This window comes from Phyllostomus discolor, chromosome 14, assembly GCF_004126475.2.
Source record: "Phyllostomus discolor isolate MPI-MPIP mPhyDis1 chromosome 14, mPhyDis1.pri.v3, whole genome shotgun sequence".
NCBI lineage: Eukaryota > Metazoa > Chordata > Mammalia > Chiroptera > Phyllostomidae > Phyllostomus > Phyllostomus discolor.
The window spans coordinates 3,021,506-3,048,259 of record NC_040916.2 but is presented as its reverse complement, the minus strand read 5'-3'; the positions used below and the strand labels follow the sequence as shown (position 1 = coordinate 3,048,259).

At 41.3% G+C, this 26,754-nt stretch overlaps 1 long non-coding RNA gene across 1 annotated transcript; it reads right to left on the bottom strand.

The window, feature by feature from the left end:
• Window positions 1–274: 274 nt before the first annotated feature.
• LOC118498181 lies at window positions 275–18,701 on the bottom strand. Its single transcript, XR_004900699.1, has 4 exons — window positions 18,673–18,701; window positions 10,746–10,751; window positions 1,221–1,236; window positions 275–387 (listed from the first exon to the last, which is right to left on the bottom strand). It is a non-coding gene; the product is annotated as an uncharacterized LOC118498181 (long non-coding RNA).
• Window positions 18,702–26,754: the final 8,053 nt, after the last annotated feature.

Here is a 26,754-nt window from a genome sequence, read left to right as displayed (position 1 = left end):
TATCATGCCATCTGCAAATAATGACAGTTTTACTTCTTCCTTTCCAATTTGGATGCATTTTATTTCTTCTTGTCTGATTGCTGTGGCTAGGAATTCTAGTACTATGATGAATAAGAGAGGTGAAAGTGGTCATCCCTGTCTTGTTCCTGATCTTTGGGCTTTGTTTGTTGTTCTTTTTCAAGGTCCCTTAAGTGTGAAGTTAGATTGTTTATTTTAGTTTTCTTTCTTTCTTTCTTTCTTTCTTTCTTTCTTTCTTTCTTTCTTCCTTTCTTTCTAGATAGGCCTATAATGCTATGAATTTCCCTCTAATGATTGCTTTCCTAGTGTCCCACAGGTTTTTGGTTGTTGTGTCCTCATTTACATTTGTTTCAAGGTATCTTTTGATTTCTTCACATGTTATTTAGCTTCCATGCCTGTGCATGCTTTTCAGTGTTATTCTTGTGATTGATTTCTAGTTTCATAGCATTGTGGTCAGAGAAGATGCTTGATATGATTTTAATCTTCCTAAATTTATTGAGACTTGTTTCATGTCCTAACATGTGGTCTATCTTAGAAAACATTCCATGTAAAGTCAAAGTATGTATATTCTGCTGCCTTTGGGTGAAATTCTCTGAAGATATCAATTAAATCCATTTGATCTAGTGTGTCATTTAAGGATGCCATCTTCTTGTTGATCTTCTGTCTAGAAGATCTATCCAATGAAGTCAATGGGTATTAAAACCCCCAACTATGACAGTATCACTGTCATTCTCTCCTTTCATGTGCATCAAGATTTGCTTCACATATTTAGATATTCCTATGTTGGATGTATAAATGTTTACTAGGGTTATATCATCTTGTTGAATTATTCCCTAATCATCATGTAGTGTCCTTCTTTGTCTCTTATTATAGCCTTGACTTTAAAGTCTATTTGTTGGATATAAACACTGCTACCCCAGCTTTTCTTTCCTTTTCCTTTTGCACAAAATATCTTTTTCCATACCTTTACTTTTAGTCTGTGTGTATTTTTTTGATCTGAGATGGGTCTCTTGGAGGCAGCAAGAGACAATATGGATATTGCTTTCTTATCCATTCAGCTACTCTTTGTCTTTTGGTTGGAGCATTTAAGCCATTTACATTTAAAGTGATTATTGATAAATATGTATGTAGTGCTATTTTATTGTTAGACTGTTTTCCTCTATTTTCCCCCTCCCTCCTCCTCCTTTTCTTATTCTCCTCACCCTCCTTCTTCTCGTTCTCCTTTTCTTCCTCCTCCTCTCCCTCCTCCCCCCCTCCCTGTCATCCCCCTTCCCCCTCCCCCTCTCCTTTCTCCTTCTCCTTGTACTCCTTCTTCTTTCTTCATCTTCTTTTTCTTCCTAAAACAAGCCCTTTAACATTTGTTGCAGTACTGGTTTGGTGTTAACAAACTTCTTTAGCTTTTTCTTGTCTGGGAAGCTCCTTATTTCTCCTTGGATTTTAAGTGATAGTCTTCCTAGGCAAAGTGGCCTTGGTTGTAGGTCCTTGCTTTTCATCATCTTGACTATTTCACGCCACTCCCTTTTGCAAAGATGTTTCTGTTGTGCAATCTAAAGACAGTATAATTGGTGCTCCCTTGTAGGTAACTACCTGCTTTTCTCTTGTGGCTTTTAGGATTCTCTCCTTGTCTTTAAACTTTGCCATTTTAATTATAATGCATCTCAGCATAGGCCTCTTTGGGTCAAATATTTTTGGGACTGTCTGAGTTTCTTGGACTTGTATGTCTTTTTCCTTCACCATATTAAGGAAGTTTTCAGTCTATTTCTTCAACTAGGTTCTTGGTCCCTTGCTCACTCTCTTCTCCTGGTATTTCTATGTTGTGGATATTGTTATACTTTGTGATGTCCAAAATGTTTCTTAAGCTTTCCTCATTTTTTAAAAAATCCTTTTTTCTTTTTGCTGCTCTGCCTGAGTGATTTTTTTCTACCTTGTCTTCCAAATCACTGATTTGATCCTCTGCTTCACCTAACCTACTGTTTATTTCTTCCAGTGTATTATTTTTTCTTTTTAAAAAGATATTTTATTAATTATGTTATTACAGTTGTCTCACTTTCCTGCCTTTATTCCCCTCTGCCTTGCACCCCTCTCCCACCTGCATTGCCTCCACTTTAGTTCATGTCCATGGGTCATACATATAAGTTCTTTGGCTTCAACATTTCCTATACTATTCTTAACCTCCCCCTGTCTATTTTGTACCTACCAATTATGCTTCATATTCCCTGAACCTTTCCTCCCCTCCAACTCCCCACTGATAATCCTCCATGTGATCTTTATGTCTGTGATTCTGTTCCTGTTCTAGTTGTTTGCTTAGTTTGTTTTTGTTTTTTAGGTTCAGTTGTTGATAGGTATGAGTTTGTTGTAATTTTACTGTTCATAGTTTTGATCTTCTTCTTTTTCTTAGATAAGTCCCTTTAACATTTCATATAATAAAGTCTTGTTGATGATGAACTCCTTTAACTTGACCTTATCTTGGAAGCACTTTATCTGCCCTTCTATTCTAAATGAAAGCTTTGCTGGATAGAGCAATCTTGGATGTAGGTCCTTGCCTTTCATGACTTGGAATACTTCTTTCCATCCCCTTCGTGCAGGCAAGGTTTCTTTTGCAAAATCAGCTGACAGTCTTATGGGAACTCCTTTGCAGGTAACTGTTGTTTTTTCTCTTGCTGCTTTTAAGTTTTGCTCCTTCTCTTTAATCTTGGATAATGTACTTATGATGTGTCTTGATGTGTGCTTCCTTGGGTCCAACTTCTTTTGGACTCTGAGCTTCCTGGACTTCCTGGAAGTCTGTTTCTGTTGCCAGATTGGGGAAGTTCTCCTTCATTATTTTTTTCAAATGAGTTTTCAATGCCTTGCTCTTCCTCTTCTCCTTCTGGCACCCCTATGATTCACATGTTGGAACGTTCAAAGTTGTCTCAGAGGCAGATAAGCCTCTCCTCATTTTTTTGAGTTCTTGTTTGTTCATTCTGTTTTGGTTTACTGTTTATTCCTTTCTTCTGCTCCAAATCATTGATTTGAGTCCAAGTTTCCTTCCAGTTTATTTCATTGTTGGTTTCCTGTACAGCTTTCTTTTATCTTTTGGTATGTTTTAACTTTTTTAAATTGTTGTTCAAGTACAGTTGTCTGCATTTTCCCTCCATCACTCCCCTCCACTCCAGCCATCCCTACTTCCCACTTTTGATTCTGCCTCCACTTTGGCTTTGTCCATGTGTCCTCTATAGACGTTTCTGAAAATGCTTCCCCTTCCCCCCCACCATTAACCCTGTCCACCTGCCCCCTGGTTACTGTTTGTTTGTTCTTAATTTCAATGTTTCTGGTTATATTTTGCTTGCTTGTTGTGTTGATTAGGTTCCACTTATAGGTGAGATCATATGGTATTTGTCCTTCACTGCCTGGCTTATTTCATTTAGCATAATGCTTTCCAGTTCCATCCATGCTATTGCAAAGGCTAGGAGCTCCTTCTTTCTTTCTGCTGTGTAGTATTCCATTGTGTAAATGTACCATAGTTTTTTAATTTTTCTTTATTTCATTTTGTATAGCCTTCACTTCTTCCTCTATTTTGTGACCATACTCAAACATTTCTGTGAGCATCCTGATTGCCAGTGTTTTGAACTCTGCATCTTATAGGTTGGCTATCTCTTCATTGTTTAGTTCTATTTATGAAGATTTGATCTGTTCTTTCATTGGGCCATATTTCTTTGTCTCAGCATATCTGTTACATATTTCTTTGTCTCAGCATATCTGTTACAGAGCCTTAAGTATTCACCAGGGCAGGGCAACCCAAGATACTGCATCATAGCACTGCATGTGGGGGAGGGGTCCAAGAAGGAACAATGCTACTCATTCTCCTCTCGGTTGGCTTTCAGTCATTTTCCCCACTACCCACAGGCAAACTGGGATTTTCTGGTGGTGATTCCCAGATGGGTGTGTTTGTGTATGTTCTAGGACCCTGTGGGTCTCTTCATTGAACTTTCCTGTGAGGCTGAGAGTTTCTCCCACCATTGCAACCCCCACAGGTTTTTACAGCCAGAGGTTTTGAGGTTGTTGTTTTTTTTTCTGTGCTAGAACCCTGGGTTGCACAGTCTGTCTTGCTCCCCAGTTTTTCCTCCCAGTTTATCTGCATGAAAATATGGTACCACATGGTCTTCCAGCTACCTTTTTTCCACACATCCTCTCTGCCCCAGCTGCTCATCTCCACCCCTCCTACCAGTGCAGATGAATGTTTCTTCTTTAACTCCTTGGTTGTTGGACTTCCATAGAGTTCAACTTTCTGGCAGTTCTGGTTATTTTGTGTTTTAAATTTGTTGTTGTCCTTCTTTTCGTTGTGTGAGGAGGTAAAGTGTATCTACCTATGCCTCCATCTTGGCCAGAGCCTTCATTTTAATTTTTTAATTCAATTATTTATTTATATTTAGCAATAAAACTGATTATTGTATTCTAGGGTATTATTTTGCATATAGATATTGTTATTGCTTTCTAGAGTTATACTTTTAATGCATAAACATATGTAAATGACTTAAAAACATTTATATAGATACAGAATTAGTACTACCATGTATCATGTACATGCTTATTTTTCCCTAAAAATTTGGGCAAAAATGTGCACATTATACATGGCAAAATACAGTACTTACAAGCCTGGAAACAAGCCTGTTGCTTTGTTGCCTCCGGGCTTGTAAAACATTCTCATCCCTCTGCCAAGAAGGCCCCCAACCTTCACCTCTACACCATTGACCCTTTCCTTCTAGGGTCTTCCCTTCCATAGTCTGGGTAGTCACCCCTCTTTAGTGTGGCCACATTGCTTTCTGTTTGCCTCATGTGCACACTTATTACTGTTGTTTGGCCATGCTCAAGCCAAGCTAGATTCCCCCAGAGACTGCCAACAGTAAGAGACAATTGGTCACCACTTCTACAACATGGGCCCAAGGTCAGAGGTAGCCAGCATCCATGGGGCCAAAGAACAGCTATGAAAACAAAATCATGAGGTCCCAAATACCTGTGGTTTCAGCTCATGCAGACTTTGATAAGCATCCAAGCTTTTCTATGAGGCATCAGTGATCTCTGATCACACTAGGCAAGCATGCTCTGTGGATATGGCTTTCTCATTAGTCTGGAAGCTCCTTGGCGCTGGAGATCAAGTCTCATTCTCCTTTGTATTGCCAATTAAGCACCTGTCTGGGCACATGATAGACTTAATAAAGAATTTATGTATTTGGTTAGTTAAGTGGCCACAACCAGTTAGAGAAGGTGTCACCATAACTTTCAGTTTCTACTCTCCATCTTGAATGGGCTGCAGGCAGGGGTCTCCACACATAGAGTGAATGCCCAGAATAGAACACAATACCAAAAGGAGAAATAAGGTTATTAAGAATAAAATATAGAAAATGGGAAGCAGGTTCCCAACTAAACATTACATGGTTTGAATTGAAAAAGGCTTTAGTGAGCACCTAGGCCAAGCTCTCACCTTAAAGGGGAAACTGAGACTAGGACTTGGAAATTGTCCAAGGTCACAGGGCACTCTTTCATATCAGATCCAGAAGTTTGAGCTTGGCCTCTGAGGTCCAGCATACTCTTCCTTGATCACCACTAAGCCTCCTCCTACTGCCTTTTCCCAAGCAGAGACTATTGTATCAGATCTGAATTCAAATCCTGATTGTGCTACCTAATTGTTTTGCTGTGTATGGCTCTTGAGTTAGCCTCTTTTGAAAGAGAGACCCAGCTCCTGCTCAGGCCAGTGTGTGAATTCAGAGTGAGACAATATTGACACAGTGTCCACACTGTGCCTGATCCAGTGGCCCTCAGGAAATGTCAGCTCTGTCCCTTTCCTCTGGTTCTTGGGAATCATTCTTGCCTCTCTGTCCTTTCCTTGGCTCTTAGAAAATCATAAATTCAACACAGAAGGACCTCTGGAGATCCTCAGGCTCACTTCCCTGCATTTACTCAGGATTCACCCTGCCTCCTCCCCCAAACGCCCTATCCTCCCTTAGCTTCTAAAGAAGGCATCTCATGTATAACTCATGCTGGTTGGCACAGGTAGGTAGGGCATCCATTCTTCCTCAGATCTAACCCAACACTTCTTGATGAAATTTCAGGATGAAGTCATCTTCTCTATTTTGCTTTTTAGGAGGATACAAAAAATCTCCTCCCCTCTCTTTCCCTTTCATTTTCCTTTGTATGTGTTTATTTCCTGTGTATGTGTTTATCTTTCAGTGCCCTACCTTCTCCTTTTCTCCTTCTCCCCACTTCTTGAGCCATCTGCACCCTCTGTCTCCATCTTTCTGTCCTTCATCTTTAGGTGGCAGCTACATGATGTCTTCTGAACACAGCCCACGCCTACACTATCCCCTGGGACCCAAACAGCTGAGCCAGGCTCCAGCAGAGCACTTATCTCCGCCCACCATACATAGCTTCTATAGTAGGTTACAGGTAGTAGATGGGGCAGAGCAGTCCGAACAACTGAAATGAGCCTTAAACTGGGTCCTGCTGGCTTTCATCCTGTTCTCTGTTCAGAGCCACCCTCCCAGCTCCCTTGGCACATTTCCACAGACCCCTAGGGTCTCTGCCTTCCACAAAATGGGGGCCACTAGCTCTCCTTGCACCAGATCCCTCTCTCTGGGCTGCACTGGCCCCTTTGCCAGCAAAATTCCAGAGCAGGCCAAGGCAACCTGCCTGCAAAACAAAGCCTGTGCTGAGCCATTGCAGGATATGCCCAAGGGTTTCAGTTTGATCGCAGTGCTCCTAGCATGGACCAAACCTCCTAAATCAGAAGGGGAATTTGGGTTGTTGTTTTAAGAGTGGCCTGTCTTTTCTTATGTTGGCTGCCTCCCTGCTCCCTTTGTCTCACTCACCCCTCTCTGCCTCCTGGAGTTGGGGAAGGTCAGGAGCAGAGCACAGGCAGGCAAGGCTGGAAGGGAAGTGATGGATTAATTTAGTGGACACCTGAACTTTTCGTCTGACTAGAAGATCTTATTGATATTCCAGTCCTGCCAGCCTGGAGAACTACTTGACCTTGTGTTCATGGAGCACATACCAATTTTGTCAGCATCTTCATTTCCACTAACCTATTTTATCCCCCTAGTAGCCATGACTAGGGCATAAGCTGAGAGACTGGCCCTGGAGGTCAATGAGGGCAACTGAGTCTAGGCTGTACTCCCTCTACCACATTGGCTGACTAGGCTTCTGGAGTTGGCTCTTTACCTCTAGGCTTCCCTCTTGGTGAGGGTCTTCTGTGGATACAAGGTGGGGATTCTGAGAACCTTCCACACACTGGCCTCCCACTGAGGTGCTTGAGATCTTGGACTCTGGTTCAACATCTGGCTGTGCCCCTCTAATGACTGTGGAGTCTTGGGTGAGTTACTTAGCCTCTCTGGGCCTCTGTTCCTTATCATAAGAAAGGGTAATATTAGCACCTATCTCATAGGGCTGTTATGAGTGCTAACAGATTATTACTTAGAAAGTACTCAGTGCAGTGCCTAGGACACAGTAAGTACTGTGTTAGTTAGTCCCACTTCTGACATACAGGATCACATATTTCATGGTGCTCTCTTGGGTTTGGACAGCTCGCTGCTCTGTGAAACTCTTCTCCAGGCCCTTCATTTGCTTAGCAAATATTTATTGAACACTTACCATGTGCCTCTGTGTTTGGCCTTGGGTTTGCTGTGTAATCTATGCAAAATGGCCCTTGTGTTAAAGGAATTTTCAGTAAGTGCACAAATAAATACATAATTTCAAATTGTGCAGTGTCCTATGAAGGAGGCAAAGGATGGGAGAACAGGACACACCCACCTAGGAGCGTGAGCATGTGAGCCCTATAAGAGGAAATGACACTGGAACTAAGACCTTAAGGATAAGAAGGAACAGCTATAGGAGTTGTGGGGTAGGGAAGAACATTCTGGGCATGAAGAACAGCATGTATGAGGGGCTTGGTACCAGAAGGAGACTGACATGTAGTAGAAACTGAAGGAACACGGATAGAACCAGAGAATGGGGCTGTGAGAGAAGGAGCTGGAGAGTGAAGTAGGACCAGAGTTAGGAGATGGGGCTCCCCACAGGGGCTCCCCACATATGAAAGATCTTCATTCAGCAAAGTGGCATGGTTCCATTTTGGTTGTTAGAGCCCATAATTACTGTGGTGTGGAGAGCAGCTTGGCAGTGAATGGGTGAAGAAGGGAGTGTGTAGCCAGGAGGGTTGGTGATGCTGGTTCCTTAGATTGGGGGAGTGTCTGTGAATAGATAGAACCAGGTTGAGTTGGGATGTGTTTGGGAAGGTAGGACTCAGGCATGGCATCAGTGGGAAAGCTTTTAGGGCTTCTGAGGGTTTAAACTAGGTGTAACCTGAGGAGGTGGTAATATGTAGATGTGGGGGAATGGATTTGAGGGTAGTATAAAAAAATGCCTCCTTGCATTGAGGCCGGAGCATGTGGTAGATGAAGATGGAGAATGTGACATTCCCACACATTCCTTTCTTCCACTTTTGGAACACCCTCTTTTGAATTTGTGCCATTTTGCCTCTAATGAAGACTTGGAGTGCTGGTCTTAGAATGGCTGTGGCCTCCCTGTCCCTGGTACCTCCATGCTTCTATCCTGGAGCATTCAGGGTTTGGGTCCACAGTAATTATGGATCTAGCAGTTACAAGCTAGGAGATTTTGGATAAATTGCTTAATTTCTCTGTGCCTCATTTACCCTTCTGCAAAATGGGATAACATGGTAGTATCGACACCATAAGTTATTTTGAGGATTGTGTGAGAACTTGTTGAGCACACTATAAACATTTCCTCTTCTAGGGTGAATATTCATCCACCCAAGGAGCTACCAGCTCCTTGAGTCACATTAAGCTTACCACCCCCTAAAATGCTAATAGCTTTCTAACACACGGAAGTTCTAAGCCCTGACTCCAACATTCTGTGCTTTGAATTTTAAACTCAAGATCAGGGCCTGACAGTCACCCTTGTTAAATCTTGTTTTGTTAGACTCAGCCTATCAGTTTCCTTTTTATTTTGATGAGAAAGAGGTCATGTGATGCATGCTAAGTTCATTTTTGTGGCCAGAGTGGCATCCACGGAGGGTGCTTCAGCCATCACCTTGCCTCCTGGGGTGTGGCACCTTGCCTTGGTAGGTGGAGGCAGGGGCAGTTTGGGGCTTAGGTGGAATTGGGGATACAACCAGACAGTGCCTTGGCTTGAGGTTGATCTAGGACAATCATCCTCAATCCCTTCTCCTAAGTCAACCATTGCCTTTGAGTTTTGTGATAGGGGGCCAGAGGGACCTGTTTAAAGTCACTGGGTGGGTTGGACAGGGACACAGGCCTAGGGCTCAGGCCATGATTCAGTTCTCTCTTCAAAGGCCCCACTGTCCAAACTATTCTGTCACATTCCCTGACCTCAGACCAGAGAAGAATGTGGAGCAGAAGGAAAGAGATGTCCAGCTCTGTAGAGCTCTCTTTTCTCTCTCACTTCCATGGAGAGGTGCATGTGTGCTCATGTGCCTTTAAGGTTAGGCCCCCTGCCCTTACCCACACCTACTGTTCCTGTATTATAGAACAACATCTTTTCTATTGATTGGGGAGGGTTTGTGCTCTGCCCCACTCATGCTTCTATTTTGAACCTTTTTAAATTCTCTGTCCCCATCTTGCAGTTGTTCTTCTCACAGCAGAAGTCAGTGGCTTTGGTCTTCACATCTAACTGCATGCATCATTGAACCTTCTTCCTGTGGGAGTCTCTCTTCCCTAACTTCTTAGGTCAGGTGGGTCTCTCTTTAGCCTGAGAGCTCTCAGGTCAGGGCTGCATATCCTGGAAATTCCCCTCCTCCTTCTGCTCTCCATGCACCTCCTGGGCTCTGTTTTTGGAGGGCGCTGAACCTAAAGGGAACCCTGGCCCTTAGCTAAGGCTTGCAAAGAGTGCCAAACCTAGAAGCCCAGTAAAGCAATGGCCTGTTGATTCCACAGTCCTCTCATACTCCAGGAGAGTGGGAAGTTGAGGGGCATATCTGGATGCCAGGACTGTGTGGCTGCCCTCCAGGACAGGCTCAACAACATGCCTTTGGTACAACTGGAAGACTTAACCATATTCCAGAACTGATGGGTTTCTCGGTCCAGTACCTGCCTCTAGTTTCCCTTCCCTATTAATGCACTCCTTGTTCCCATATGTACCATGAGGTATTTTTCCAAGTAGTAGGTTCTAGGGAAAATTGAATCTCCCTAACAAGCAGGCTTGCAAATCAGTAGAAGGACAGGGAGAGAGGGGAAAGCAGCTCTGTTAGATTCTAACACCCATTAGCCCTTGCTAGAGCAACCTGCCCAGAATAGAGAATGGGAAAGAAATTCTAGAAGGCACCCTCTTTCCCAAGTTTTCCATTCCTCAAATAAATCTTAGTTAATTGTCTCTGCCAATCTGTGGGTCTGGCTTAGAGAGGACCAGAGGATAGGGAGGGACTGAGATACAGAAGAGAAGAAAAATATAAATCTTTTTTTAAAAACAATATTTCTTAGGTTTTTAAAAAAGATTTATTTATTTATTTTTAGAGAGAGAAGGGAGGGAGAAAGAGAGAGAGAGGGAAACATCAATGTGTGGTTGCTAGCGTCTGTGGCCTGCAACCCTGGCATGTGCCTTGGCTGGGAATCAAACCTGCGATACTTTGGTTCGCAGCCCGCACTCAATCCACTGAACTACGCCAGTCAGGGCAAAAAATATAAATCTTTAATATTTGTATAAAGCTTCATATCTTCTCAAATAACTTTCACCTCTGTATAACCAACATACATTATGTGCTCTTATCATATACCCATTCACCTGTCAGACTTTTAGTGAGAGCTGACTATGTGTCAGGCCTTAGGAGATGCTCGGTGGAGATTATTCATGCAGGCCTCTTTGCTCCCAGATCAGGACTGCAGCACAGCTGAGGATCATCTTGTAAGGGTCCTGCAATGGCCTCTCCTCTTATTGCCCAACCTCTGAGTGTGTCCATAATCTTCTGTTCAGGCCTGGACTCCTTCAGGGCAGTGAGGTATGGGGGACAATTATACTATCCCCCTCTTCCAAGAAGCAGTATTGGAGCTGATATTGACTGGCCCGAGTGTCTTTCCCCTCTATACTGAAAGACTGCTGCCTAAGGAGAAGGGCAGGTTCAGAGGCTTCCTTAGAGGCCTCTCCCCACTATTGACTCATGAAGCAGGTGAGATCACCTATTTCAGTCTCCTGCCTTAGGCAGGAAAGTTCTACAGCTTCTAGAGAGGACTTGGGGTATCTTTTCAGCTAAGACAGCTCTGTAGTCTATAAAAACAAGTCTATAAGAGGGATCTAGGGTCAAGACTTGTTGAGGCTGTTCTGAGGCTTGGTAGCATGCTGCCTGCTGTCATCAGGGGGATAGTCAGATGCAGGTCTGGGATCTAGTGTATGGCTCCTCAAAGGCACTTCTCTTACTGTTGGACTGGGGGCTAGAAGTTCCACATGATCATCTCCCCACTAATCTGTGAGTTCTTTCAAGACTGGGCACATCTTACTTTTACTAGTTTCTACTACCTAACTAGATACCTGGCACAAAAAAAATTTACATGATAAATATTTTTGGGGAGGAAGGGAGCTAGGGAGAGGGGAGGGAAGCAGAATTGACCATTCAGTGCTCCAACAGCATATTGGACATCCCATTACAGCATTTAATCAACTGAGAGAGAGAGATCTCTGCCCTGCTGTCTTCAGCAGCAGATGGAGTTACCTGAAGGAAAGGGTCAGGGTTTGTTTCTCAGACTGGCTAAGAGGTTCTCTGGGTTTCTCAGTTCAAATGCCCACAGAGCAGAGTACTTGAGATAGAGGTTTAGGTGAGATTGCTCCCTCCAGGGATGAGGAGGAAGGCGGGATGGGGTGGAAAAAGGCACCTCTGAGGAGGACTAGCAGGTGCATAGGACATACAACGTGCCCTTTGGCCAGCAGGAACATGCCATTTAGACACGCTTGTTTTTCATGGAGGGAATGAGGTAGCTCTGGGGGCTAGAAGTCAGAAGTGGACCTGGGAACAGGATGAAAAATGCACTGCTAAGGGACTCAGGGTAGAATGGGACCTCAGTGCTCTCCTGAATCAGTGCTCAGAATCTCTAGGTTATAACATGTCCTTGGAGATATTCATGTGGATCTGAGAGATATTTCCTATTTTTCCAAAGAATGAATGGAAATTTTATCCTATGTTTAACTAGGTTTAAATAAAGAGTTGTTTTTCTTAGGTTTTGGCTGGAATTATTTTTACACAGTATTCTTGTGGGAATATGAATCTTTTGATAAATATAGTTTAGTAGGCAAAAATCTTTCAAAAGATATGGTCTCCTCCTTTTTGATGGTGATAAGTTGAGGACCAGCTCAAATCCTTCATTCTGTAGACTGAGGTCCAGAGATGTTACATGGCTGGTTAATGGTAGGCCGAGGCCTAGGACCAGGTCAACTAACCCCAAATCAACTTTTTCTGTTACACAGTGTATCTTGGTGATCTCTCCTGTCTTTACTACTTCTTCCCAAAGACAGGCTTCTCTGAGTCTGTTCACCCAACACCTCTGCTCTCCTGTTGTACTTCTACAGGAGCCTGATACCCACATATTCTCTGGGGTGCCCTACTGAGCCCCAGAATTTACTGCCATCAATATGTCCACAGCTGCCAGGATGGCCCAGGATTATACATAAGCCAGATTCATGTTTAGTTATGAGTATCAAAAACTTGACAGACAGTTGGTTGACTAAGAAAGTTCTTTCCTCCTTTCCTTCCTTTCTTTTTCTTTCCTCCTACCTCTGAATGCAACAAGAAGTGTGCAGACAGAGAGTACAGGGCAGGTGCAACTACTCAAGGAGGTTATTAAGGCACTAGGAACTTTCTACCTTCCTGCTCCATTATCCTTAGTGTGTTGTCTTTCTCCTCGTGATTACAAGATAACAGCATCTCCATTATCAAAACCAATGTCCAGGCAAGAAGAAGAAAGTAATAAAATAAAAAGAAGGGAAGAGAAAATTTCACTACTAGATAGGCTTTGCCCTGTTATTCAGGAAGAAAGGGCCACCTCTGGGATTTTTGCTACTTCTGTTGACTATAACTCATTCCATGGGCACAACCAGTTGCAAAAGATGCTAGAAATTTAAACATTTTTCTTTCCAGACTCTCTAACAGAGGGAGATAATATAAAAGGGGATTGGCATGGGAAAAATAAGAAAATAGATATGCACAATTATCTCTGCATGCTTACCCATCCTCTCTTTCTGCTTTTCTATTACAATGGAATTCGATTTGTGAGACCAGTCTTTCCATTAGTGCTATGGCTCTCATGCCCTACCACCTTTGACCTCCATTTCCTGTATCTTCAGTCTTTTCTGCTCTCCTGGATCTTATACATTCTTTACATAGCCTTAAATCATTCCCATGTGAGAAAAAAATCAAACATATCTGGGAATGGTGATTTAGGGAACTTGGTAGAAAAATGTTAGGATATTAAGTTGTATTACTCAGTTTTTGTTGACCTTCAAGGAGTTGCTATAGAGACAATCATCAGTTATGCTGGTCTACATGACAGCAAGAAGGGAACAGTTTACAATTTCACTAAAGGGTCTTTTCTGCCCATAGACCAAGGTCCAGGAGCTCTGAGAGTCAGAGATTTATGGCCCTTGCAGGCTGCAAATATGAGTGAGGAAAGGCCACTTAATCTTTCAGACTTTGATTTTTCTCCTTAAAATGGGACAACAGTATACCTTCAAAGAATAATCAGGAGGCTATAATGAAATAATATACAGAGGAATGGTTTGTTATAAAAAATGAAAGTTGGAGCTTGGGGGAATAGGAAAACTCAGCCTCTAAATTTAAGTGCCAGATTATTTGGGACCAAAATCTAGCTCCATACTATGTGTTTCCTGCTGTCTGAGTCCAAAATGTTCTTTTTCTTTCCTTAATTTTATTTTTGTGTTATATTCTTTCTGTGCAACCTGAAGCATCTGCTCTAATAAACTCATCCATTCCCATGGCTTCTAATGATTCTCAAGTTCATATCTACAGTTCAGACCTTTCTCCCGAGCTTCAGAATGATATACCTACTTACTCATGTGATAGTAATACTTTAATATATGCAGACACCTCAAACTCAGAATATCTACAATTGGACTTTTCATCTTCCCTACCCCTGTGTTTCTTCCTCATGTCTTCATATTCTGTGTCTTAGCAGATGACATCATAACTCATTGGCTGCCCAAGCTCAGAATCCAGAAATCAGTTTTTTTCCTTTTCTTTTATTCTCTGTATCCCATCACTAAGTTCTGTAACTTCCGTCTCTTAAATGTCTCTGTCTCCAATATTACCACCTTAGCCGAGGCTACCTTCTCTTGCCTCAGTAACCATCATTGTTTTTCTCCTACTTAACACTCACTTCTCTTTTACCTGACTATCAGAATCCCAGTTTTACTTCATGCAGCGATGTGTCTAGCTCTAGGTAATGAATTATAATAAATAATACTGATATTCAATTTTGCAATCTTGCTTCTGGTTAGAGGGGCAGTGTGATTCAGTTTTGAGCAATGAGATATAAAGACACATCTGTGATGGGCTTCTAGGAAAAGGGACAGATGGTGGCTAGCACTGTCCCTTCCCCCTTCTCTCTGCCTTGAATAAGATTGTTGTGTCTGGAGGTGAGGCAGCTCTAAGGGAACAAGCAAGAGAATAAAACCAAAAACATGGACAATGGTGGAGTGGAAGGATAGAACAAGCCGGGGTCTTTAATAATATCATGGAGTTGCCTAACCTGAGGATGACTTATTTCCTTATTTCCTGATGGTAAACTATAAATGTCATCATAAATTTAAATTATGTTGGATATTCTTACTTGAAGCTGAAAGCATTCCTAACTAATAAAACCAAATTGGTCTCTCTGGCTTTGTTCTCTTTCTTTCCTTTAATTTATTTCTTGCACAGTATTCAAAATAATCTTTTATAAACATGATTCTGATCTTGACATTTCTTTGCTTAAAGGCTTTCAAGGACTTCCTATCTTTTAATTTAGTATTACCTGCATGACTAATGTTACCAGCTGGGAATAAAAATAAGGCCCTGCCTCTTTTTATTGGGTTGACCAAAAAGTTCTGTTTAGTTTTTTCCCATAAAATAAAGAACAAATTTTTCATTTTCCCCAATAACTTTATTGATTTAGATATTTTGAGCATGTTGGCTATCTCCCACTATTGACCTCTAGGGGGTGGAGGCCAAGGGTGCTGCTAAACACCTTCCAATGCATAAGACAGACCCACAGCAAATAACTGTTTGGCTGGAATGTTAATAGTGCCAAGAAACTTCGCAAAGCACTTTTGACATGTTCCATCCGTCATAGCACCTTCTCCATATACTGCACAAATCTTTTTGTTGCATTTCTGTTGCATTTTTACCTTTCTTGAAATAATAAAGCATAATATGCCAAAATGTTGCGTGCCTTCTTCCATTTTAATATTAAAATGGCTGCACAAAAATCCACCAATTATAAGCTTTTTTTAAAAATGCACACTGATATGACAGCTGCCACAATACAATTTAACAAAATTGTTTTGAATGAATTTAAAGCCAACTAAGCACTACCAGAGCTATGGTACAGAAAAAACTAAATGAACTTTTTGGCCAATCCAATACTGTTCACTCTGACCACTTGAGCTCCAATTTGTATCCTTTTAGGGCCTAGGGACCACAGTGGTGCTCAGTTCAAAAGAGTCAATCCGCATTCAAATGCCAAGAGAAGGGAGAACTTGAGGGTATGCCAGGCTACTATCAGGTACTTTCCTTGGCCACCATTGACTATTGCATAATGTGTCATTTGTAGTCTGGTCACATTTGACTGGTTTATCCCTATCTGATGCTACCATTCTTGTTGATTCATGTCCCTGCATCAGCCATGGTGGTGAGCCTTTAAAGGAGGAGAACTCATGCACTCATGTGACCCTTGGTTATAGTATACCAAAAGTTACAGGTCTGCTGGCTTACCCTTGTACTCTTTCTATACTATATGTTCCATGCCAGGGTGATTGATGCAGAGAAGTTCCCAAAATCAGACAGGTGCTGGTCAGAATCAGCTTTCATGCTAAAGATCTTTAACCTCATAGAGTTGAACTCCAGGCTCTGCTTTCTCAGAGATAGGGGAATAGAGTTTCCCCTATCTCTGTATTCTATTATATCAGGAAGAATTGTGTTGTGAGAATCTCTTAATATGTGTTAACCCAGCCTTATTTCATTTCATTCCACTTTCCTCTGTGTTTCTTAGCATCATTACTGTCAGACTTCTTGATGTTTCTTTTTTTTAAATTTTATTTTAATCATTGTTCAAGTACAGTTTTCTGTCCTTTACTCCCATTCCATCCCACCCATCCATCCCTCCCCACCTCCCTCCCATTTCCACCTCCCCCTAGTTTTTGTCCATGTGTCCTTTATATTTGTTCTTGTAAACCCTTCCCATTCTCCTTTGAAATTCCCTCTCCTCACCCCTCTGGTCACTGTCAGCCTGTCCTCTATTTCAGTGTTTTTGACTATATTTTGCTTGTTTCTTTGTTTTGTTGTTTAGGTTCCCATTAAAGGTGAGCTCATGTGGTATTTGTCTTTCACTGCCTGGCTTATTTTGCTTAGCATAATGCTTTCCAACTCCATCCATGCTGTTGCAAAGGGTAGGAGCTCCTTCTTTCTTTCTGCTGCATAGAATTCCATTGTGTAAATGTACCGTAGTTTTTTGATCCATTCATTAACTGATGGGCACCTAGGTTGCTTCCAGCACTTGGCTATTGTAAATTGTGCTGCTATGAACATTGGGGTGCATAGGTTCTTTTGGATTGGTGTTTCAGGGTTCTTATAATCCCAGCAGTGGAATTGCTGGGTAAAAAGGCAGATCCATTTTTAGTTTTCTGAAGAAGTTCCATAATGGTTGTACCAGTCTGCAGTCCCACCAACAGTGCACTAGGGCTCCCTTTTCTCTACAACCTCTCCAACACTTGTTCTTTGTTGCATTGTTTATGATGGCCATTCTGACTAGTGTGAAGTGGTATCTCACTGTGGTTTTAATTTGCATCTCTCTGATGGCTAGCAATATTGAACAGCTTTTCATGTGTCTCTGGATCCTCTGTATGTCCTCCTTGGAGAAGTCCTATTGTTCCTAGGTATTTTATTTTTCTTGTTGCTATATCAAATGGGATTTTTTTTCTTGATTTCTGTTTCTGCTGTTTCATTGTTAGTGTTCAGAAATGCTTTTGATTTCTGGATATTGACTTTATATCCCCCTGTTTTGCCAAATTCATTTATTAGGTCATGCAGTTTTTTTGGCTGAGTCTGTAGGATTTTCTATGTATACTATCATGTCATCTGCAAACAATGACAGTTTTTTTTTCCTCCTTTCTGATTTGGATGCCTTTTATTTGTTTCTCTTGTCTGATCACTATGGCTAAAACTTCCAGTACTATATTGAATAGAAGCGGTGAAAGTGGACAGCCTTGTCTTGTTCCTGATCTTAGTGGAAAAGATTTTAGTTTTTGCCCATTGATTATGATGTTGGCTGTATGTCTCTCATGTACGGCCTTTATTATGTTGAGGAATGCTCCCTCTATTCCCACTTTGCTGAGTGTTTTTATCATAAATCGGTGCTGTACCTTATCAAATGCCTTTTCTGCATCTGTTGATATGATCATGTGATTTTTGTCTTTGATTTTGTTTATGTGATGCATTACATTTACTGATTTGTGACTATTGTGCCATCCTTGCATCCCTGAGATGAATCCAACTTGGTCATGGTGTATGATCTTTTTAATGTATTGTTGGATGTGGTTTGCCAATATTTTGTTGAGAATTTTAGAGTCTATGTTCATCAGTGATATTGGCCTGAAGTTTCCTTTCTTTGTTATGTCTTTATTTGGTTTTGGGATTAGGATGATGCTGGCCTCATAAAAAGAGCTTGGGAGTCTTCCATCTTTTTGAATTTTTTGGAATAGTCTGTGAAGGATAGGAGTTAGCTGTTCCTTAAATGCTTTGTAGAATTCTCCTGCAAAACCATCTGGTCCCGGGCTTTTGTGTGTTGGGAGTTTTTTGATTACTGCTTCAATTTCATTTGCTGTTATTGGTGTGTTTAGGTTTTCTGCTTCTTCCTCATTCAGTTTTAGATTATATTTTTCTAGAAATTTACCCATTTCACCTAGGTTTTCAGATTTCTTAGCATATAGTTCTTCATAGTAATTTCTTACAATCCTTTGTATTTCTGTGGTATCAGTTGTAATCTTTCCTCTTTCATTTCTGATTGTGTTTATTTGGATCCTCTCTCTTTTTTTCTTGATGAGTCTGCTTAAAGCCTTGTTAATTTTGTTTATATTTTCAAAGAACCAGCTCCTGGATTCATTGATCCTTAGAATTGTGCTTTTAGTCTCTATGTCATTTAATTCTGCTCTGATCTTGGTTATTTCCTTCCTTCTACTTGCTCTGGGCTGTCTTTGTTGTTGTTCCTTGAGTTCTTGTAGGTATAGGGTTAGGTTGTTTGTTTGAAATGTTTCTATCTTTTTTAGGTACGCCTGTATCTCTATGAACTTCCCTCTTAGTACTGCCTTTTCTGTGTCCCATACGTTTTGGGTTGTTGTGAGTTCATTTTCATTTGTTTCCAGAAACTTTTTAAATTCTTCCCTAATTTCATTCTTGACCCATTCATTGTTTAATAACATGCTATTTAATCTCCATGACTGAGTGTTTTGGGTTTTTTTTCCTTGGGGTTGGTTTCTAGTTTCAGTCCCTTGTGATCCTAGAAAATGCTTGGTATGATTTCAATTTTCTTGAATTTGTTGAGGCTTGTTTTGTGTCCTATCATGTGGTCTATCTTTGAAAATGTTCCATGTGCATTTGAAAAGAATGTGTATTTAGCTTCTTTGGGATGGAGGGCTCTCTATATATATCAGTTAAATCCATTTCATCTAGGGCATTATTCAATGCCACGATATCTTTGTTGATACTTTGTTTGGAAGATCTGTCTATTTTTGACAGTGGGGTGTTAAAATCCCCTACTATAATTGTGTTGCTGTCAATATCTTTCTTGAAGTCCTCTAAGATATTCTTTATGTATTTGGGTGCTCCTATTGGGTGAATATATGTTTACAATGTTTATGTCTTCTTGATGGATTCTTCCCTTGAGTATTATGAAGTGACCTTCTGAGTCTCTCTTTATGGCATTTTTTTTTTGCAGTTCTATTTTGTCTGATATGAGTATTGCTACCCTGGCTTTTTTTCCCTGTCCATTTGCTTGGAAAATTTGTTTCCAGCCCTTCACTTTTAGCCTGTGTAAGTCTTTTGTCCTGAGGTGCATCTCTTGTAGGCAGCGTATATGTGGGTCATGCTTTCTTATCCATTCAGCTATTCTGTGTCTTTTGATTGGAGCATTTAATCCATTTACATTTAAGGTTATTATTGATAGGTACTTATTCATTGCCATTTACATGTGTCTATGTTCCTCTCTCTCTTTTTCTTCTTTTCCTTAAAGCAGTCCCTTTAGTATCTCTTTCAGAGCTGGTTTGGTGGAGGTGTATTCTTTTAGACTTCTTTTGTTTGGGAAGCTTCTTATCTGGCCTTCTATCTTGAGTGACAGGCTTTCTGCGTAAAGTAGCCTTGGTTGCAGACCTCTGGTTCTCATTACTTGGGATATTTCTTGCCATTCTCTTCTGTCTTGGAGTGTTTCCATTGAGAAGTTAGCTGCTAGCCTTATTGGGGCTCCTTTGTATGTTACATCCTGTTTCTCTCTTGCTGCCTTTAAGATTCTCTCTTTGTCTTGAAATTTTGCCATTTTAATTATGATGTGTCTTGAAGTGGGTCTCTTTGGGTTCTCCATGATTGGGTCTCTCTGTGTTTTTTGGGTTTGTGTGACTTTTTATTTCATCAGATGAGGGAAATTTTCCATCATTATTTTTTCAAACTTATTTTCTCTCCCTTGCTCTTCTTCTTCTCCTTCTGTTATCCCTATTATATGGATATTATTACGTTTCATATTGTCTTGCATTTCTCTTAACCCCTCTTCATTCTTTCTTTTTTTCTTGCTCTTTCTGGGTGTTTTTTTTTTTTTTCTACTTTTCCCTCCAATTTGCTGATCCAATTCTCTGCTTCATTGAGTCTGCTTTTGATTCCTTCTATTGTGTTCTTCAGTTCAGAAATTGTATTCTTCATTTCCTCTTGGCCCTTGTTGACAGTTTCCATTTCCTTTTTCATGTTGATATAGTTTGCAGTGAGTTCATTGTAGCTTCCCTGTAGTTTCTGGTAGCTCATTGTGAGCTCATTGAACTTCTTGATAATCATTGCTTTGAACTCAATAACTGATAGTTGAGTTATCTCTATTTCATTTAGCATTCCTTCTGAGGCTTCCTCCTTTCTCTTCATTTGGGGATTGTTTCTTTGTCTTCCCATTGTTTGTGAGACTCTTCTTGTTAGCCTCTGCTTCTTAAATTGACCTGTTCTGGCTCCCTGGGTTTATGGTGTGAACTTCTGTGGTAGAATACCTGTGAGATTCAGTGGTGCAGTCTCCTTTGGGTATCCTGGTGTTCACAGGTTCCACCTACTCTTTTTTTGTGATCAGTTAGAGGGGTAAGGCAAAATGGTTTAAGACAGGAAGAGAGTATTCTGTGATATTTACAGTAGCGGCCAGTAGGGAAGAGATAGGAGATCCTTTGTCTATGTATTATGTTAACCGTGATCTTCCACCCCACTAGTCACTTTTTAGAAAGGATGGAAAGAAGATAAGACTCTTGCTAGGGAGGAAAAGATTGTGAGTTGGATTTAGAAAGCAGTGAGGTTGCAGGAGGTCAGATTCTGAGATAGGGTGAGAGTAAAGAATAGTAAATAGGTGTAGTGTGTGAGAGAATAGAGTTAACCACTACCATAATAGAGTTGGGGAAATTGTGAAATGGGCTGAGATCTGGGAGGGGTGTTGTATAACATTTACAATTGTACACAATAGGTCTTATTTAAAGTAATATTAGAGCAACAATCATATGGCAGAATCTGTGAGAGCTAGATAACAACAGGGAGTATAGAACCTTGAGTAGTACACTAGTGGAACACAAATGAAGGACAGTAAACTATGCAATACACTATGAATGAGATAACAGGGGAAACCTATTAAACAATACAGTATAACCAGCCAAGCATAGGAGACTACACAGAAAGAAGAGGAATACCAAAATACTATTAAAATAAAAAAAGGAAGAATAATGAAAGAAAAGATAATACAAATATGCAATAACTTGTGTAACCGGAAAAGACACTGGCATTCGGACTACTGGTCACTACCAAATCCATAAGCAATGACAGCAATTGAATCTTTTATGGGTGCTTTATTCAGATGGCTGGTGATCCAAGAAGATGGCAGGTTCATACCCTAACAAACTGTCTTGCCTTCTCTTTCCCAGCCAGATCTTTTATAAAGAGGGTGGGGGATGACAAACAAAGTGTAGTGAGGGCTTTGAAATTCAGGGAGGATCCGGTGAAGGAAGCTGTAGCATTTCTGTTCTCAGGCAATTTAGCTGTTCCCAAGGCAGAGGTGGTCACACAAAAGACCTGGATGCCTCTAACATGTCCCCAGGTAGTCATCTCTAACCAGTGCCCCAGGAGGTTGGGAACCAGGATGGGCCTTATCTGTGGTTTCTTAAACAAAAGCTTAACATACACATTACTTGCTAGACTTAAAACTCTTTACCTTAAGCTAAAATTTTCCAAGTCTTGAGTCCACTATCACTTGCAGGTTCCAAAAAAAAAAAAGCAGAAGATGAAATGAAGAAGAGATAAATTTGGAAAGGAAGGAATAACAGTAGAGTGAAAAAAAAGAGAAGCATAAGGAATTGAGAGATATAAAAATAATAAGAATTAAAAAATAAAAAGTTACTTAAAAAAAGATAAAATCAAACAATCAAAAAAAAAAACAAACCCCTCTTGTTGGTTTCTAACTGGCGAAACCAGTTTTTCTGGTCTTGCTGGCTTCAGCAGGCTGAGGGACGATTGGAATCCCTTCCCAGTCAGAACATAGCCTCTGGCGTACTGTCCCCAGGGCTAGCCGCATGTTCTCCACAGAGCTGTCTGGTGCCTCTCCACAGGGCCCTGTGTTTGGGTCTGGGCACTCCTAAGCGCTCTCCTGAGCTCACCACCATGGGCTCCATGATCCCTCGAAGCTCCAGTGCCTTTTCCTGGTTCACAGTGTGAGCTCCAGGGATCCTGAGGGGCACACACTTCCCCTGAGTTCACCGCAGCGGACTCCAGGATCCCACGGAGCCCCTGCACCTTTTCCGGGTTCAGGGCTGTGGGGTCTGGGTCTTCCACTAGACCACACTCTCTCCGAGTTGAGGGTGTAGGTGCATGGCCACGTGGCCCTTGGACACATAGGCTGGGGCACACACTTTTCCCAGGGCTATGCGTGGGTGCTCACAGCCCCCATGCAATTGTCTCTCAGTCCTCACTTCCCTTTCTGTGCCTTCAAGCAAGGAGGCCTCGCTCCATGCTGCTAATTCCTTGTTTGGCTGGGAAGTGATCTCCAGAGTGCCCTGAGCCAGACCTGGGAGCACCTGGCCTGGGGTCTGCAATCTCCCTGGTTCCTGTGCTAATCCCTGGGCCCTTATTATCCTGAAGCAGTCTCCTTACCATTTGGGTTTTCAATGTCTGCTATAAATTTTGATCTTCTATTTTCATAAATATTGTAATATTCTTGGCTTTTCACTTTGTTTCTCTGTAGATTGGTTAGTTTTTCTCCCGCGTGTAGGGAAAAGTGGAATCTGCTCCCTCCTATGACGCCACCATCTTCCTCCTCCCTTCTTGGTGTTTCTCGTAAGCATCAAAGTGTTTCTTGCTTTTAGGTTTAAGTATGTTCATTCCTTTGCCAGAACCTATTCCCATGCTCTTTTGCTAAGCTTACTCTTATTCTTCTCTTAGTTCTCAGCCTAGGTGTCACCTCCTTAGAGAGGTTTATCTGACTCAGCTTCCCTTCCAGTATACTCACATATTTGTTAAAGCCTACAGTTTCCATTACCAAGTAAAATCTGCCTATTTTTTCATTGCTTAGCATAGTACCAAAGATAAGGTGAACAAATGAATGAATGGTAGTTTGGTTTGGTCCCCAATGATACTCCCTCTTCTTTAAATGATAAACTTCTACTTATCCTGGCCTACCTTCCTCACACCTCCACTACCAAACTGATTAAGTTGCCCTTCCTCTGTGTTCCAGTAGCAAATTTTTATTCCACATCACAGGCTTAATCTAATTATGTTATATTATGATTACATGTTTACCTGTCTGCCACTCCATTTACAATTTGAGCTTCTTGAGTTCTGTGGTTTTGTTTTATTCATCTTTGTATCTCAAATAGACTGTTTGGTATATAGCAGGCTCTTAATAATGTTGACTTTATAAATTAATAAGTCCATAATAAGAAGATCCCTGGAAACCTTATAAGTGGAGAGTGGGGTCAAGGCACCAACCAATTTTAAATTTAGTTTACTGACATGAGCAAGGCAGCAATGAGCTCATTCTCTGTCTAACCTATCTGAGGAAGTGAATAGAGAGTTCTTTGTTTATATGCCTAAGTATGTATTTGCATATTTATGTTTAACTGAAAAAATATAAACTATCTTTATAGAGAAAGGTGGGAGAGGCAGATGGCTTCTGTTTTAGGAGCTTAATCAGAAAGTCACTGTAGCTATTTTCAGAGTTTCCAATGAGATTTTGGCAATACTAAGGATGTTCTGGAGCCAAGTTTGGGGACACAGGTTGGAGAGGGCTAAATTGCTCTGCGTAAGAAAATGAGATAATTGTGGTGGTAGGAGAAACTCCCAGCCTCATAGGAGAGTTCGTTGGAAAGACCCACAGGGTCCTAGATGTACACAAATGCACCCACCTGGGAATCAGACCCAGAAGAGCCCAGTTTGCTTGTGGGTAGTGGGGGAAGTGACCAAAAGCCAACTGAGAGCTGAGCAAGTGGCATTGATCCCTCTCTGATCCCTCACCCACATACAGCACCACAATACAGCAATGTGGGGGGCCCTGCCCTGGAATACCTAAGGCTCTGCCCCTTGCAATGTAACAGGTGTGCCAAGACAAAGAAATATGGCCCAAATGAAAGAACCTATCAAAACTCCATAAATAGAACTAAGCGATGAAGAGACAGCCAGCCTATAAAATGCAGAGTTCAAAACACTGACAATCAGGATGCTCACAGAAATAGTTGAGTATGGACACAAAAAAAGAGGAAGAAGTGAAGTTTATACAAAGTGAAATAAAGAAAAAATGAACTAACAGTGAACTGAAAATTCCCACCATTTCCATTTGTCTGACCACCATTCTACTATGTCCTATCATAACATTCCATACATACTCAATGATTTAGAGTAGAAGGAAGAAATAAACATTGAATGGGAACAGAATGAGGAAACAAGAATTCAAAAAAATGAGACAGGCTTAGGAACCTCCAGGACAACTTTAAACATTCCAATATCCAAATTATAGGGGTGCCAGAGGAGAAGAGGAAGAGCAAGAAAGAGGCAACTTATTTGAAAAAATAATGAAGGAGAAATCCCCCAATCTGGCAGAGGAAATAGACTTTCAGGAAGTCCAGGAAGCCCAAAGAGTCCCAAAGGAGTTGGACCCAAAGAGGAACACACCAAGGCACATCATAATTACATTAGCCAAGATTAAAGAAAGGAGAGAATCCTAAAAGAAGCAAGAGGAAAGGAAAGAGTTACCTACAAAGGAGTTTCCATAAGACTATCGGCTGATTTCTCTAAAGAAGTCTTACAGGCAAAAGGGGGCTGGAAAGATGTATTTGAAATCATGAAAGGCAAGGGCCTACATCCAAGAATACTCTATCCAGCAAAGCTATCATTTAGATTGGAAGAGCAGATAAGGTGTTTGCCAGATAAAGTCAACTTAAAGGAGTTCATAATCACCAAGCCATTATTCTATGTAATGTTGAAGGAACTTATCTAAGAAAAGAAAGACCAAAAATATGAACAATAAAATGACAACATACTCACAACTAGCAACAAATGAACCCCCAAAATAGAAAATAAAAACAACAAAAACAAAAACTAAGCAAACAACTAGAACAGGAATAGAATGGGAGAAATGGACATCACATGGAGGGTTTTCAGTGGGGATGGGGAGGGGACGAAATGAGGGGGAAAGGTACAGGGAAAAAGAAGCATAATTAGTAGGCATTAAATTAACAGGGAGAGGTAAAAAATGGTATAGGAAACATAGAACGCAATGTATATATACAACCCATGGACATGAAGTAAGGGGGGGATGCTGGAGGGTTGGGGGTTGCAGGGTAGAGGGGGGATAAAGGGGAAAAATTGGGAAAACTGTAATAGCATAATCAATAAAATATACTTAAAATAACTTTTATGTACAATCCACGGACATGAACTAAGGGGCAGGAATTCCAGTGGGAGGGATGGGAGGTGGTGGTACAGGATGGAGTGGAATAAAGGAGAGAAAAAAAGGGACAACTGTAGTAGCATAATCAATAAAATATACTTTAAAAAAATGAGATGAATTTGGATTTTTCCCTGAGAAGAAGACAACATAGAAAAGGGGGAAGGAGATTTGCTGAATAACACAGAGTCTGGATTTGGAGTTGAAAGTGACCAGTGGATTTTTAAAAATAAGAACAGAAATATCTGTTTAAATTGTTTGCATTGCTATGCTATAACTCTCTTAATTTCTTTAAACCTTCCCAATTTTGCCACATTCTCCACCTGCATCATGGTAGTATGGGGCAGGATGGTTGGTCACAAGGAGCAACTGGAGAACCTTGGACTGAATGATTCATCAAAGGTGGGTGTGCCCTCTGGAAGTGTGCAGCAAACTTGAGATGGGCACTAGACTTTGCAACACCCAAGAGGTTGTGATGTTTCAAGTATGTCGGTCTTGATCTTCAGGGTGAACATGACTTGTTCTGGTCTTGATGAATACTTCTGGGTGTATTTCAGTGGCAGTATGTGGTTATTAATTACTTTGTTAAAATGCCGAGTTTATTTGACATGTATATTTTTGTCTCCCACCATTTCCATTTGTCTGACCACCATTCTACTATGTCCTATCATAACATTCCATACATACTTAAAACCAAGCAAAGTGTAGAGTAAAAAGTGAGAAGTGTGAGCTTTCTTTGTATAGTTGATGGTTGTGTTTGCAACTACACTTGGATTTATATATGGGTATGCTTGCATGTTGTATCTTTGTTGGAGATGCTCCTAAATGTTCATGTGATCATACTTTTCTTCCGCACTCAATCTTCACATAGGGACCCTGAACCCCTCCCACTCCATGAGGAGTAGAGGCCTTCCCAGGGTCAAACCAGCTCTCTCCCTCTGCACCCAGCCAAGTATCATGTACTCCCTGTGCCCATTTCCCCTTCTGTTACCATACCCCACTTCCCTGACTTTCTCCTCCAGCCCCAAGCACAGCGAAGGTTCTTAACCAAGAAAAGGAAAACAAAAATCAGCCACCAGATGTGTTCCATTCCATCTTCACCCTCCCCACCCCTCTTCACCACATGCCCAAAAAATTCTGAGTATATATATAGCAAACACCTGGCATCCCCCCAAACCCAGTTGTCCCCTGCACAGTGACAGATCCATGTGGTAGAAACTGGGGGTGCCCACCCAAACCTACCACACAGCCCACTCCCACCCATGTCTAACACTGTGGTCCAACTCATTTGCTCTGTCTAGACAGCCCAAGCAGATCCCAGTGTGAT